This window comes from Callionymus lyra, chromosome 9, assembly GCF_982586985.1.
Source record: "Callionymus lyra chromosome 9, fCalLyr1.hap1.1, whole genome shotgun sequence".
Taxonomy (NCBI): domain Eukaryota; kingdom Metazoa; phylum Chordata; class Actinopteri; order Syngnathiformes; family Callionymidae; genus Callionymus; species Callionymus lyra.
Window position 1 is genome coordinate 20,968,977 of NC_141826.1, and position 16,985 is coordinate 20,985,961.

The following is a 16,985-nucleotide window of genomic DNA, read 5'->3' on the forward strand; positions in this document are numbered from 1 at the left end:
TGGAAAGCACTCCGGCAGGTGAAGAGCTGCTAACAGGACACCTTAGACAACATAAATGAAGTACATTTAAAGTGGAAGGAAAATACTTTATTATGAGATTAGTGTCGAACAAAATACTTTATTACCAGATAAAAGTCGAACAAAATACTTTCCTACGAGATTAAAATGAAGGAAAATACTTCATTACGAGATTAAAGTTGAACAAAATACTTTATTATGAGATTAGTGTCGAACAAAATACTTCATTACCAGATAAAAGTCGAACAAAATACTTTCCTACGAGATTAAAATGAAGGAAAATACTTCATTACGAGATTAAAGTTGAACAAAATACTTTATTACCAGATAAAAGTCGAACAAAATACTTTATTAGGAGATTAAAATTGAAGGAAAATACTTTTTTATGAGATTAAAGTCGAAAGAAAATACTTTGTTAAGAGAATAAAGTGGAAGCAAAATACTTTATTACGAGATGCAAGTCGAAGGAAAATACTTTATTACAAGATTAAAGTTGAAGGAAAATACTTTATCACGAGATTAAACTCGAAGGAAAATACTTTATTACGAGATTAAAGTCGAACAAAATACTTTACTATGAGATTAAACTTGAAGGAAAATACTTTATTACAAGATTAAACTCGAAGGAAAATACTTTATTATGAGATTAGTGTTGAACAAATACGTTATTACAAGATTAAACTCGAAGGAAAATACTTTATTACAAGTTTAAAGTCGAACAAAATACTTTATTAGGAAATAAAAGTCGAACACAATAATTTACTACGAGATTAAACTTGAAGGTAAATACTTTATTACAAGATTAAACTCGAAGGAAAATACTTCATTACGAGATTAAAGTCGAACAAAATACTTTATTATGAGATTAGTGTCGAACAAAATACTTTATTACCAGATAAAAGTCGAACAAAATACTTTCCTACGAGATTAAAATGAAGGAAAATACTTCATTACGAGATTAAAGTTGAACAAAATACTTTATTACCAGATAAAAGTCGAACAAAATACTTTACTACGAGATTAAAATTGAAGGAAAATACTTTTTTATGAGATTAAAGTCGAAAGAAAAAACCTTTATTAAGAGATTAAAGTCGAAAGAAAATACTTTGTTAAGAGAATAAAGTGGAAGCAAAATATTTCATCACGAGATTAAAGTCAAAGGAAAATACTTTATTAGGAGATTAAAGTCAAAGGAAAATACTTCATTACGAGATTAAAGTCGAAGGAAAATACTTTATCACGAGATTAAACTCGAAGGAAAATACTTTATTACGAGATTAAAGTCGAAGGAAAATACTTCATTACGAGATTAAACTCGAAGGAAAATACTTTATTACGAGATGCAAGTCGAAGGAAAATACTTTATTACGAGATGCAAGTCGAAGGAAAATACTTTATTACGAGATTAAAGTTGAAGGAAAATACTTTATCACGAGATTAAACTCGAAGGAAAATACTTTATTACGAGATTAAAGTCGAACAAAATACTTTACTACGAGATTAAACTTGAAGGAAAATACTTTATTACAAGATTAAACTCGAAGGAAAATACTTTATTATGAGATTAGTGTCGAACTAAATACGTTATTAATAGATTAAAGTCAAACAAAATACTTTATTAGGAGATAAAAGTCAAACAAAATACTTTACTACGAGATTAAATTTAAAGGAAAATCCTTTTTTACGAGATTAAAGTCGAAGGAAAATATTTTATTATGAGATTAGTGTCGAACAAATACGTTATTACAAGATTAAACTCGAAGGAAAATACTTCATTACGAGATTAAAGTCGAACAAAATACTTTACTACGAGATTAAATTTGAAGGAAAATACTTTATTACAAGATTAAACTCGAAGGAAAATATTTTATTATGAGATTAGTGTCGAACAAAATACGTTATTACAAGATTAAACTCGAAGGAAAATACTTCATTACGAGATTAAAGTCGAACAAAATACTTTACTACGAGATTAAATTTAAAGGAAAATACTTTTTTACGAGATTAAAGTCAAAGGAAAATATTTTATTATGAGATTAGTGTCGAACAAAATACATTATTACAAGATTAAACTCGAAGGAAAATACTTCATTACGAGATTAAAATCGAACAAAATACTTTACTACGAGATTAAACTTGAAGGAAAATACTTTATTACAAGATTAAACTCGAAGGAAAATACTTTATTACAAGTTTAAAGTCGAATAAAATACTTTATTAGGAAATAAAAGTCGAACACAATACTTTACGACGAGATTAAACTTGAAGGAAAATACTTTATTACAAGATTAAACTCGAAGGAAAATACTTCATTACGAGATTAAAGTCGAACAAAATACTTCACTACGAGATTAAACTTGAAGGAAAATACTTTATTACAAGATTAAACTCGAAGGAAAATACTTCATTACGAGATTAAAGTCGAACAAAATACTTTACTACGAGATTAAATTTGAAGGAAAATACTTTATTACAAGATTAAACTCGAAGGAAAATACTTTATTACAAGTTTAAAGTCGAACAAAATACTTTATTAGGAAATAAAAGTCGAACACAATACTTTACTACGAGATTAAACTTGAAGGAAAATACTTTATTACAAGATTAAACTCGAAGGAAAATACTTCATTACGAGATTAAAGCCGAACAAAATACTTTACTACGAGATTAAACTTGAAGGAAAATACTTTATTACAAGATTAAACTCGAAGGAAAATACTTCATTACGAGATTAAAATTGAACAAAATACTTTACTACGAGATTAAACTTGAAGGAAAATACTTTATTACAAGATTAAACTCGAAGGAAAATACTTTATTACGAGTTTAAAGTCGAACAAAATACTTTATAAGGAAATAAAAGTCCAACAAAATACTTTACTACGAGATTAAACTTGAAGGAAAATACTTTATTAACAGATTAAAGTCGAAGGAAAATACTTTATTGTGAGATAAAAGTCGCACAAAATACTTTACTACAAGATTAAACTTGAAGGAAAGTACTTTTTTATGAGATTAAAGTCGAAGGAAAATACTTCATTACGAGATTAAAGTCGAAGGAAAATACTTCATTACGAGATTAAAGTCGAAGGAAAATACTTTATTACGAGATGCAAGTCGAAGGAAAATACTTTATTACGAGATTAAAGTTGAAGGAAAATACTTTATCACGAGATTAAACTCGAAGGAAAATACTTTATTACGAGATTAAAGTCGAACAAAATACTTTACTACGAGATTAAACTTGAAGGAAAATACTTTATTATGAGATTAGTGTCGAACTAAATACGTTATTAATAGATTAAAGTCAAACAAAATACTTTATTAGGAGATAAAAGTCAAACAAAATACTTTACTACGAGATTAAATTTAAAGGAAAATCCTTTTTTACGAGATTAAAGTCGAAGGAAAATATTTTATTATGAGATTAGTGTCGAACAAATACGTTATTACAAGATTAAACTCGAAGGAAAATACTTCATTACGAGATTAAAGTCGAACAAAATACTTTACTACGAGATTAAATTTGAAGGAAAATACTTTATTACAAGATTAAACTCGAAGGAAAATATTTTATTATGAGATTAGTGTCGAACAAAATACGTTATTACAAGATTAAACTCGAAGGAAAATACTTCATTACGAGATTAAAGTCGAACAAAATACTTTACTACGAGATTAAATTTAAAGGAAAATACTTTTTTACGAGATTAAAGTCAAAGGAAAATATTTTATTATGAGATTAGTGTCGAACAAAATACATTATTACAAGATTAAACTCGAAGGAAAATACTTCATTACGAGATTAAAATCGAACAAAATACTTTACTACGAGATTAAACTTGAAGGAAAATACTTTATTACAAGATTAAACTCGAAGGAAAATACTTTATTACAAGTTTAAAGTCGAACAAAATACTTTATTAGGAAATAAAAGTCGAACACAATACTTTACGACGAGATTAAACTTGAAGGAAAATACTTTATTACAAGATTAAACTCGAAGGAAAATACTTCATTACGAGATTAAAGTCGAACAAAATACTTCACTACGAGATTAAACTTGAAGGAAAATACTTTATTACAAGATTAAACTCGAAGGAAAATACTTCATTACGAGATTAAAGTCGAACAAAATACTTTACTACGAGATTAAATTTGAAGGAAAATACTTTATTACAAGATTAAACTCGAAGGAAAATACTTTATTACAAGTTTAAAGTAGAACAAAATACTTTATTAGGAAATAAAAGTCGAACACAATACTTTACTACGAGATTAAACTTGAAGGAAAATACTTTATTACAAGATTAAACTCGAAGGAAAATACTTCATTACGAGATTAAAGCCGAACAAAATACTTTACTACGAGATTAAACTTGAAGGAAAATACTTTATTACAAGATTAAACTCGAAGGAAAATACTTCATTACGAGATTAAAATTGAACAAAATACTTTACTACGAGATTAAATTTGAAGGAAAATACTTTATTACAAGATTAAACTCGAAGGAAAATACTTTATTACGAGTTTAAAGTCCAACAAAATACTTTATAAGGAAATAAAAGTCCAACAAAATACTTTACTACGAGATTAAACTTGAAGGAAAATACTTTATTAACAGATTAAAGTCGAAGGAAAATACTTTATTGTGAGATAAAAGTCGCACAAAATACTTTACTACGAGATTAAACTTGAAGGAAAGTACTTTTTTATGAGATTAAAGTCGAAGGAAAATATGTCCTCACAAGATTAAGGTCAAAGGAAAATACTTCATTACGAGATGCAAGTCGAAGGAAAATACTTTATTACGAGATTAAAGTTGAAGGAAAATACTTTATCACGAGATTAAACTCTAAGGAAAATACTTTATTACAAAATTAAAATCAAACAAAATACTAAATTACGAGATTAAAGTTGAACAAAATACTTTATTACAAGATTAAAATCAAGGGACAATACTTCATTATGAGATTAAAGTTTAACAAAATATTTTATTACAAGATTAAAATCAAACAAAATAGTAAATTACGAGTTTAAAGTCAAACAAAATACTTTATTACAAGATTAAAATTGAACAAAATACTTTATTACGAGATTAAAGTCGAACAAAATACTTTATTACAAGATTACATTTGAACAAAATCCTTTTTTTTTTTATATATAAAGAAATCAACATCTGTTGTATATATCATCACATGACTTTATATGATGTTTTAGTGAACAATGAATCACATGAACCAAAATATATCTCTATTTTTAGTGGGTTTTAAAGAAGGAACAAAAGAGATCATGTTAATTAACCAGGTTATTTAAAATTATGACAACCAAAACAATGTACTTTTACATTTCAAAGCTGTGTGTCCAATACACCTGTTTTTTTCTTAAACATTTCAAGACATATTTTGTGCGGAAAATAAGTTTTGCCTGGACTTGTTTTCATGTTTTGGCTGCTTTATGGCGACATTGTGAAGTATTCTTGCTCTGAAACCACATATAAAATAGAACTTAACTTTTTTTTTTGTCTTTGTTTTATTTATTTTTGTGTTTCCTCTCACTCATGCGACTTCAGAAGGTGTCGTTGCCTCGAGCTTGACTCAAACTGAGGTTCATGAATTAAACATTTATTATCTTAAAATACATGTTCATGTTTGTTATCATAAGATATGTAAGTAAGTATTGCATGTTTAATAGAGATATGGATTATTTTCGTAGAAATGGTAGCATGCAGTGTCTTCTTTCTTTGACTCATTAGCGTCACTGCGAGAAGCATTTACTGTCATTTAGCTTTTACTCAAAGTCGCACTAATGACTACGCTTCGAAGCTCCAATTTTATTCTTATTCTGAAATCGACAAAGTGAATTTATTTACAATACTTTATTGTCTTTATACAAAATAAGACTTAATTTTGCATGTAAATAAATCATAAATCAAGGAAAAAGCAAAAATAAATAAATAACTTATTTAGTTTATTGCGATGCAACAACAAATGACAGCTTGTGTCAGTTTCTTAACCATGGTTACCCCTTTTTCAAGAGTACTATGAGTTATTCTAAAAATGAAGTATACTTCAAGTTTACTTTTGACATCCCTTGGGGAGTTTATTTAAGTGTACTATGAGTATACTTACTGTATTTATATATACACTAAAAATGAAGGAATTTACTGGAATTTATATGTTCATTTTAATGTAGCGACTGGAGCTCAGTTGTCTTCGTCTTCATCTTCGTCCGAAAAGAGACTTAAAAACATCCAAATACCTCCATACTGCTCGTCTGTAACGTCCATCTTGTATTGACGCCTTAAAATTAGGACTTAAAAAAAAAAAAACTTAAACAAGTCTATATTTTAAGTTTGTTTGTAGCAGAAGCTAATAGGCTAAAATGCTAGACAGACAGGAAACACGACAGCAAGTGACAGTAAATGTCGCAGTAGATCACAGAAGTGATAGAGTCCAAAAAGATAACAATACAATACAATAACTTTAAGTACACTACAAGTATCTTAGTATACTTACTTTACTTGTACTTGAATTTCAAGTAAACCACTTTTTGCTAGGGGGACGAAAACATGTTCAAGTTCAAGTTCTTTTGTTTTCATGTCTTCACAAGAAGGATCTGTCTCGCCTGCAGTTGATTCAGAACTCTGCAGCGAGAATTCTGAGTTGCTCTAGTAGAAGAACTCACATTTCTCCGATCCTTAAAACTCTTCACTGGCTGCCAGTTTCTTTCAGGATCAACTTTAAAATTCTGGTTCTTTCTTTCAGATCTATTCATGGTCAGACCTTCCATCAGTGATCTGATCCAGCCTTACACCCCAGCTCGGGCTCTGAGGTCTGTGGATCAGAATCTACTGATGGTTCCTGAACACGCTTCAGGACCAGAGGAGAGAAATCCTTCCAGACTGTTGCTCCTAAGCTTTGGAACCATCTCTGTGTTTGATGATCTACTGACTCCTTTAAGAAACATCTTAAGACCTTTTTATTTGTTCAGGCTTTTCCTTGATTGTCTGGAACTCCTGTTGTGTTATCAGTTTATCTTGACCTTTAAAGTATATACTTTATTGAATATTGTTTTGATTGTTTAAGCGCTTTGTGACCCTGGTCTGGAAAAGCACTATACAAATAAAAATTACTTACTTACTTACTACAAGATTAAACTCGAAGGAAAATACTTTATTACAAGATTAAAGTTGAACAAAATACTTTATTAGGAGGTAAAAGTCGAACAAAATTTTTTCCTACAAGATTAAATTGAAAGGAAAATACTTTATTACAAGATTAAAGTCTAACAAAATACTTTATTACAAGATTAAAGTCCAACAAAATACTTTATTATGAGATTAAAGTTTAACAAAATAGTTTAAGTTGAAGTTTCTTCAAGAAACATCTGAAGACTTTTATTTTAGTTTTTATTTGTTCAGGCTTTTCCTTGATTTTCTGGAACTCCTGTTGTGTTATCAGTTTTATCTTGATCTTTAAAATATATACTTTATTGAATATTGTTTTGATTGTTTAAGCGCTTTGTGACCCTGGTCTGGAAAAGCGCTATACAAATAAAAATGACTTACTTACTTACTACGAGATTAAACTCAAAGGAAAATACTTCATTACGAGATTAAAGACGAACAAAATACTTTATTACAAGATTAAAGTCTAACAAAATACTTTATTACGAGATTAAAGTTTAACAAAATAGTTTAAGTTGAAGTTTCTTCAAGAAACATCTGAAGACGTTTTTATTTGTTCAGGCTTTTCCTTGATTTTCTGGAACTCCTGTTGTGTTCTCAGTGTTATCTTGATCTTTAAAGTATATACTTTATTGAATATTGTTTGGATTGTTTAAGCGCTTTGTGACCCTGGTCTGGAAAATGTCTATAAATAAAAATGACTTACTTACTTACTTTTATTTGCAAATACACATGTATGAAGACAGACAGCGTAGATAAAATCCTAGTCGTCTCAGACCCCGATGTTAATAAAGACGTTAGCGCGTTGCTAACGCCTTTGATCCGCTCACGCTCACGTTCCTCCGTCGTCTGACACAGAACATAAGAAGTTGCTCGTCTGCACCGGAGCGCTTGCATCACGCCGGCGGCGAAGCGAGGCTGATTAACGAGGCGGGTCGACACCGGCCCGCGGAGATCAGAACGTCCAGTGACCCCGCCGGTGCAGCGCAACTATCTCCAGCCACTTGTTATTCTCACAACATCGCCGCGCACTCGCGATGGTTGAGGAGCAAAGGTTAATGCGCCACAGTTGCTAAGTTACTGTCCTCTGCTGAGCTTCAACAACTCTTCCAAGATAAGCACCTTATTTTTTTTTCCCTCATAGCCGTTTTGCTTACACGCCGGATATTTGAAAAAAAAATGAATAGATCACGCAGGCGCTCACGGAACGTCACGCCATCGCGGGACAAGAGCCGTAATTATTAATTTAGTGGTAATCCGGATTAGTCCAGGCGTCGTTCATCAGCGGGGATTGTCTTTCAACTGCTCGGAGCGTTCGGAGGCTCCCAAACTTCATTTCAACGCCTCGTTCACGCGAATCATTTCTTGGCTCCGTGTCGATGTCGGATCAACCCCAGGATCCTGCATCCATTTGTGCTGCGCTGGCAGATTTTCCTCGTCACAAACAATAAGAAATGAGCTCGTATGGAAGCAGACAAGGAGTCTTTTGTTTCTTATCTGGCTTTGTTTGTTTTGTGCTGGTTAAACTTCCTGTCTAATGGCCGTCCGTCCTCCCGGTTCTGAAGAGTCTTCTGCGCTCCAGCTTGCTAACATGGCATGTTCAGGAAAGCAGAACCTTTTATGCTACTGTCCAACTTTAATTTGCCTCGTACAGCTTCAATGAATTTAGTATAGAAGCGTATTTTAAATTGAACACTATATTTTCTACTTTGAAAAGTTTGTTTTTATTGAATATTTCAGTTTGATGTTAAAATTCAAATCGTGCCAACATTTTTAAATTGTATTTAAAAGTCTACAAATGATCAAATATTTTGAATTATTGGAATCCTAATATCAAAGTCTATGTGTACATTTTTTTTTATTATTATTATTATACGTTGAATTTGAAATGCTATGAATTTTAAAATGTTTCATTTGGAAAATATATATTTCTAATTATTGGAAATCGAATATCTAATTCTATGTGTAAAAGAAATATCATTCATGATGAAATTATTATACCAAAAAATGTTATATTGAATTAAAAAAGCTATTAATTATAAAATATTTCATTAAGACCATATATTTTTGAATATTAAGAATTAGAATATCCGAGTCTATGTGTAATAGAAATATCATTCATGATAAAATTATTATACCAAAAAATGTACTTTGAATTAAAAAAGCTATGGATTATAAAATATTTCATTAAGATAATGTTTTAATAAAGTCTAGGTGTAAAATAAATATTTATATATTGAATTTAAAAGGCTTTAATAATAAAATATTTAATCAAGAAGATGTATTTTTTTTAAAATATTTTTAATTAGAATATCAGGTTCAGGTGAAAAATACATTTAATTCATGATGGCATTAAATGTTAATATTTTGAATTTAAAAGGCACCAAATAATAAACAAATTTAATTAGGAAAATGTATTTTTTAACTATTGGAATCAGAAAATCCAACTCTGTGTGAAATAAACATCATTCATGATTAAATCAACGTTTCAATACAGACATTATTGAATTCAATTATTCAATTCAAACAAGTTTTACCTTTTAATAGAATGTGATTTCAAAGCACATTATTGTTGGAATCAGACGCTGTTTCCTGATAAAGAACATTTTTAAAGTTATTCATTTAGAAAATCGAACCACCTTGAATCCCCAGGTTTGTCCTGCGGCCTCTGGAAGTTTCCTTGTTAAAACTGCTGAGCTCAGTGAAAGACGAGAGATGGACGGACTCATGTTGATGATGTCATAGAATGGTGTGTCTGTAGTTGAGCTGCTCTCGGGTCCAGTTGACCCGGGGGCTGCCAGAGGTTAAGTCCGGATCTGTGGGGCGGACATATTGGCAAACATGTGATTCGACTCGTGGTCTTGAATTATAGTGAGTAGAGTATTGTGCCTTTGTGTTGAGGTTCCATTCATGTTCTTTATTTGTATATTTTAAGGATGTCATAGTAGTAATATTTATTTTACCACACCCACCTTAATAAACTCTGAATTCCCATAATGCATTTCTGGACAATGCTGTTTAATTCTGGCTGGTCGGTAACTACAGTACTGTATTTAGATTTTAAGTCTATGACAAATGGGCAGCTGGGCGGCAAAGCATTATGGGAGCTGTTCAGGTCAGGGTTTTTTTCCACAAATATACGTTTTTAGATATTTTTGTTTTGTGTTGCCTTTTCACTTTATCGCGCAACATCTCAGCCTATTGTAAAACGAGTTGTCAGGCACGAGCTCAGCAGTGTGTACTGCTTGCCTCTTGCCCTGATTAACTGGGATCGGCTCCTGATTTGGGAGACCTGGACGAGGGATTAACAAGAAGAAGAAACAACAATTAAAAAAATTAACATCCAAAATATTCCAAATTGTACAGTACAACATATATAACGCAGTTTTCATTTCTTCACAATAGTGTATCGATATTTGACAGCATTTAAGTTTTACACCTCTTTCCCTGATTAGCTGGGATAAGGTCCCTATGCTAGTGAGCTAGATAAGGGATACACAAGAAGAAAAAGACTAATGAAAAATAAACATCTAAATATTCAAATTTGTAAAGAAGGGGTGTTAGAAAATATTTAAACAGCGATATATCGCAATATTTTATTATTTTATATTTTAATAATACTGTATCTTTTTAGGCTTCAAATCATATTAAATTTTTTACCTCTTTTCTTTTAATGGTTTACAGTTCAATACAATGTGTTTAAGATGAATACAAACGTTATAAACAATTAACATGCAAATATTCACATTGTTTGTTCATTTTCATGTTGCAATTAAACTCTCGGCCCCTAGATGGCAGCAGTCATCACGTCACCTGCAGCTTGAGTAACGATGAAAACCTGCAATATCGCTGTGATGGCTGAGGACGAGAGGATACAGTCGACTCCAGCAGCTTTTAAAGTTAAATGTTTGGACATATTTTGGTTTGAAAAACAAATTAAAGCAGTTACGACTTCGTCAAGAGTCATGTGGTCTGTAAATTCTGCAACACCAGAGTCAAGTACTCGACAATACTACAAAAATATACATGTTACTACTGTATTGCAAAACATGGCAATATATGGTATCGTTGGGCCTGTATCGTACGTATACATGATACATATCGTATCAACTGATTGTTGTAAGTAAGTAAGTAAGTAAGTAATTTGTATTTATATAGCGCTTTTCCGGACCAGGGTCACAAAGGGCTTAAACAATCAAAACAATACTCAATAAAATATATACTTTAAAGATCAAGATAATACTGAGAACCACACAGGAGTTCCAGAAAATTAAGGAAAAGCCTGAACATATAAAAACGCCTTAAGATGTTTCTTAAAGGAGTCAGTAGATCATCAAACACAGAGATCGTTCCAAAGCTTAGGAGCAACAAACTGGAAGGATTTCTCTCCTCTGGTCCTGAAGTGTGTTCAGGAACCAACAGTAGATTCTGATCCACAGACCTCAGAGCCCGAGCTGGGGTGTAAGGCTGGATCAGATCACTGATGGAAGGTCTGACCATGAATAGATCTGAAAGTAAGAACCAGAATTTTAAAGTTGATCCTGAAAGAAACTGGCAGCCAGTGAAGAGTTTTAAGGATCGGAGAAATGTGAGTTCTTCTACTAGAGCGGGTCAGAATTCTGGCTGCAGAGTTTTGTATGAACTGCAGGCGAGACAGATCCTTCTTGTTTAGACACCAAAATAAACTGTTGGAATAGTCCAGGCGATAAGACACAAACGCATGGATTACAAGCTCCAGATCATGTTGTTGCCAACACACCCTCTTATTATACAGTACTACAGGGCTAGTAACTGTATGCATATTTGGTGAATCCAAGTCGATGAAATGAGGTTTTTAATGGTGAAGGTTGAAGGTCTATACTGGGATGTCAATATGAACATCAGTAAGTCATTTAATATGGTTCATCGTGGGAGAAAAAGCAGTGAATATGTGACTCAAGTGCAAGTGAATTGAGATAAAAGTGCAGTTAAATTGATGTTTCCCCCTCCATCCTCGCGTCAGAGTGTCGAGGAAGTCCGCTGTGACTCCACGTCCTGCTCGAGGCTGCCGTGTCGGGGATCATCTGCTCCGGGCGACGTCGCTGCTAATTTGGTTTCGGTGGCCCTGCAGGATCATCTTCCTGATAATACACCGCCTCAGTTCTGACACAAATGAATGTGGTCACACTGCTGAGCTCATCATTAAAGATAATCAGGCTCGACATCCTCTCAGGGCTTCACGCCAGGTCATGATACGGTGAGAAGACGATCGATGACACGCCGGCCGATTACGCTTATTTATTAGAGCTCCGTGTGCTCGCGTGCACGGCGTCCTATGGACACTCCGGTTTCCTCCCTCGGTCCGGACGCACTCGCTGCTCAGTTGGTGACTCTCGCAGGCCGGGGGGGTGTTAGACCATGTTATTTTTATCCGTGTGAGTCCAGTAGATTGACCGCCCGGGCTTGTCACCGCCTCCAACAAAGTGTACTTGGACTTGATGTTCCAGAGCAAACACGTGGATGCATGTTTGGAGGGAAAACACTGGAACTGTCTTCGTCTTAAAGTGGTAGTTCACCCAGAATTCTCGTTCTCACTCATTTTCTACTCACCCTCTTGTCGACTAATGGTGTATTTTCAGAGTAATGTGTTTTTTTTTGCAGTTATAAAAACTCATGTTATTGTAGCAACCGCTGCCCCCTTTTTCCCGCCCAAAAAAAACATGATTAAAAACATCCAAATACCTCCAAACTGCTCGTCTGTAACGTCCATCTTGCATTGAAGTATTGACATTAGGAATTGGTCATATACTTTTTTTAAAAGTCTATATTTTAAGATTGTTTTTAGCAGAATTGATCATCATATATCCTTGTTTTTGATCTTCCTCTGTGAAAATCACTCAAAATAGCAAGTGTTGTCTCGGAGCTCGATTGTTAAAATGACGATGATTGACAGATCTTCATCATCATGGTCTTCATCATGGTCTTCATCCTCATCTCCATAATGGTCATCATCATAATAGTCATCATCATAGTCATTCTCTCATCTTCATCATCACTATCATCATCATCATCAATATCATTTTCATCATCATCATTTTCATTGTGAAGTTCATCCTCGTAGTCGCCATCTTCATCTTTATTGTTACTGTCATCATCATCTTCATCATCATCTTCATCATCATCTCAATCATCATCCTGGTCATTCTCTCATCTTCATCATCACTGTCATCATCATCATTTTCATCATCAATATCATTTTCATCATCGTTATCATTTTCATTGTCAAGTTCATCCTTGTAGTCGTCATCTTCATCTTTATTGTTACTGTCATCATCATCTTCATCATCATCTCCATAATGGTCATCATCATAATAGTCATCATCTTCATCATCATCTTCATCTTCACTGTCACCATCATCAATATTATTTTCATCATCATCATTTTCATTGTCAAGTTCATCCTCGTCTTCATCATCGTCCTCAACATCATCACCATCATCTTCATCATCGTCCTCATCATCATCATCATAATCATCATCATCATCATCATCATCATCTTCATCATCATCTCAATCATCATCCTGGTCATTCTCTCATCTTCATCATCACTGTCATCATCATCATTTTCATCATCAATATCATTTTCATCATCGTTATCATTTTCATTGTCAAGTTCATCCTTGTAGTCGCCATCTTCATCTTTATTGTTACTGTCATCATCATCTTCATCATCATCTCCATAATGGTCATCATCATAATAGTCATCATCTTCATCATCATCTTCATCTTCACTGTCACCATCATCAATATTATTTTCATCATCATCATTTTCATTGTCAAGTTCATCCTCGTCTTCATCATCGTCCTCAACATCATCACCATCATCTTCATCATCGTCCTCATCATCATCATCATAATCATCATCATCATCATCATCTTCATCTTCATCTTCATCTTCATCTTCATCTTCATCATCATTTTCATTGTTAAGATCAACCTCGTAGTCGCCATCTTCATCTTTATTGTTACTGTCATCATCATCTTCATCATCATCGTCTTCATCATCGTCCTCAACATCATCTTCATCATCGTCCTCATCACAATCATCATCCTTGTCCTTCTCTCATCTTCATCATCACTGTCATCTTCATCATCATTTTCATTTTCAAGTTCATCCTCGTAGTCGCCATCTTATCTTTATTGGTAGTGTAATCATCATCTTCTTCATCATCATCGTCCTCATCATTGTCCTCAACATCCTCATCATCATCATTTTCATCATCATCATTTTCATTGTTAAGTTCATCCTCGTAGTCGCCATCTTCATCTTTATTGTTACTGTCATCATCATCTTCATCATCATCGTCCTCAATATCATCTTCATCCTCGTCCTCATCATCATCATCATCATCATTTCCATCATTGGTATTATTATCATCGTCGCCGTCTTCGTCATCATCATCGTCATCATCATCATCATCATCCTTATTAAAGCCTTCAGATGTCGACTCCTCCTTCCACCTTCACAGCACAATAATTTCCCCAGAAGACAACATTAGAGCAGCTGTGAAACAGTGATTTCCTGGAACCTCTTGTTCAAGAGGTTTCAGGAAATATGTGATGAAGAGGCTCTTATCAAGCCGCCGAGTTTCCTTTATGGCCGACACAGACTCAACAGGTCGCCAGGTTGTGTTTGCATGAGACGAACATCGGATGAACCTGATGAACTCGCGTCTGCAGTTCAGTAATATGACATCAACTGAACCTTTATCCCTCCGCTCGCATGATTACCACCTCGACGGTTCCAATATAGCTCCTGCACTTACAGTGTGAAAGCCAGTGCATCCACGGAGGCGAGTACTTTCCAAACTTCTCAGTTCAAAACACATCTTGGAAGTTCATTTTTGCAGGTTCCCTGTTGCTCCGGCCTGACGGGGAGTTAAATTAATCACAGCAGGCCCCCCGAGCCGACGGAAACTTGCTCTTTTTCAAATCAGCTATGACTAATTTGAATTCAAGATGTTTGGCGATGATTTAATTTGCGAGCGGAGCTGCAAACTTTTCAGTCCTCAACAAAGAGAAAATAAAGGCGTTCAGGCTGCGGGATTCATCACAGCCCAGTGTTTGATGGGGGATCGTGTCTGTTCCTCTTTTTTGCCACTTCAATAATTCAGTTTGCATTTCAAAGATTTATCTTGTTACGCACTTTCAAATATGTTCCGCCAACTCACCGCCAGAAGAGAGAGCTCTCAGGGCTGATGTACATATGTGGGCAAAACCGGCTCGTCGTTGATCATCCTTTTTTTCTCCGGAATGAAAACCTGTGGTTGAGCGACGGTCGATCCTTGATAACAAACCTTCTGTGATTCCTGCACATGTTGTGCCATCGTTGTTGTGCGTCATCGTCCAATTTGATGCTGTTTTTCATCGAAAAATCAAGAGAGACAAGATAGTTCTGAACACATTTGTGTGTCGCTGCTTACATGTCAACTGAAATGGAAGAGGATCAGCACCTCCAGGTTCTTCCACCACCCATAACAGAACAATGTGGACGATATAATGTTGTTTCTGTCGGTTTGAAGTTGCGATATGTATTTTTTACAGTAGAATATATTGTGAATTATTCAAAAATGTATTTTTATCAATATGTATTTTAATACATACATCTACTTTATTCAGGATAATATTTTTTTGGGAGTCAATCCCAGATTTTAAGGGAGAGAGGCGTGGGACACCCTGGACAGGACGCTATTCTGTTTCTGTGCACACAACCATTCACACTCACACTCGTCCCTACTAAAGCGCTTCCTTTTTCAGCATTTATGACCATTGTGGACAAATAAGGGAAAAAATCTAGTTCAATCCAGACACGGAGAAGTTAATGGCACTTAGATTGAGCCTAAGAAGAACTTTGTTGGACAGTGAAAGAAACAAGCTTATATATGAACATTACTTGGTGGGTCACTTGTTTACAAACACTATCATGACTCATGCACGTCATGTAGTAAGATTACTGCCACCGTTCTTGGTTGTTGTACTCTCAAAACACACTCTGCTGCGCACTCAACACGTCATACATGCACTCTCTAGCCGTCATACACGCGCTCAACTTCACTGCTGCTCGCTCAACATTTGTCTGCTCACAACACCAGTGTCACTTGCTGCTGCTTGAAGCCTTTTAAACATCATTTGAACATCGTTACCACGGGAGTGAACGGAGTTGTCAGAACGCTTAATAAAGTTTGACTTTATCTGACTGTTTGGTTGACATTCCATTTAGCACAACTTTATCTATTTTTATTATTTGCATAATGCAACCCCAGTCAAACGTTTGACTGTAACTTTTATTCTATGCGCCATATAATCCGGTGCGCCTAATAGTGCGGAAAATACGGTAGGTTGATTTTGGGACCACTGTCTGATAGATGGGTCCCAATAAACAGACATTTTAAAATGTTTAATACATCTTACTTTGGTTGCAATTTGGTTGGTTGGATGGAATGAAGCTGGACTCACTGGTGACAGTTGCTGAGAGGAGATCACTGAACAAACTACTGTCCATCATGGATGATGACATCATCCTCTCAGCACTGTCATCAGTGAGCAGAAAAGCCGAATGAGTGCACGAATGCTCCTACCCAGGTGCAAGACAAATAGACTCAAGGACTTATTCATTCCTCGGGCTATTAAATTGTACAATTCTGAGTTCGGGGGCAGGAGTGGAGTGAGAGTATCTGGATGTTCTGTTCCATGTTAGTCTCTGTATCCTTTGTCTTTGTTGTTTTTCTTTGATCTATG

General features: G+C 34.0%; 1 protein-coding gene across 2 annotated transcripts in view; it reads left to right on the top strand.

Moving 5' to 3' along the window:
- The window catches only part of macrod1 (mono-ADP ribosylhydrolase 1), a 210,398-nt gene that overhangs the window by 173,243 nt on the left and 20,170 nt on the right, over positions 1 to 16,985 (top strand). The gene's annotated exons all lie outside the window — the stretch shown is intronic.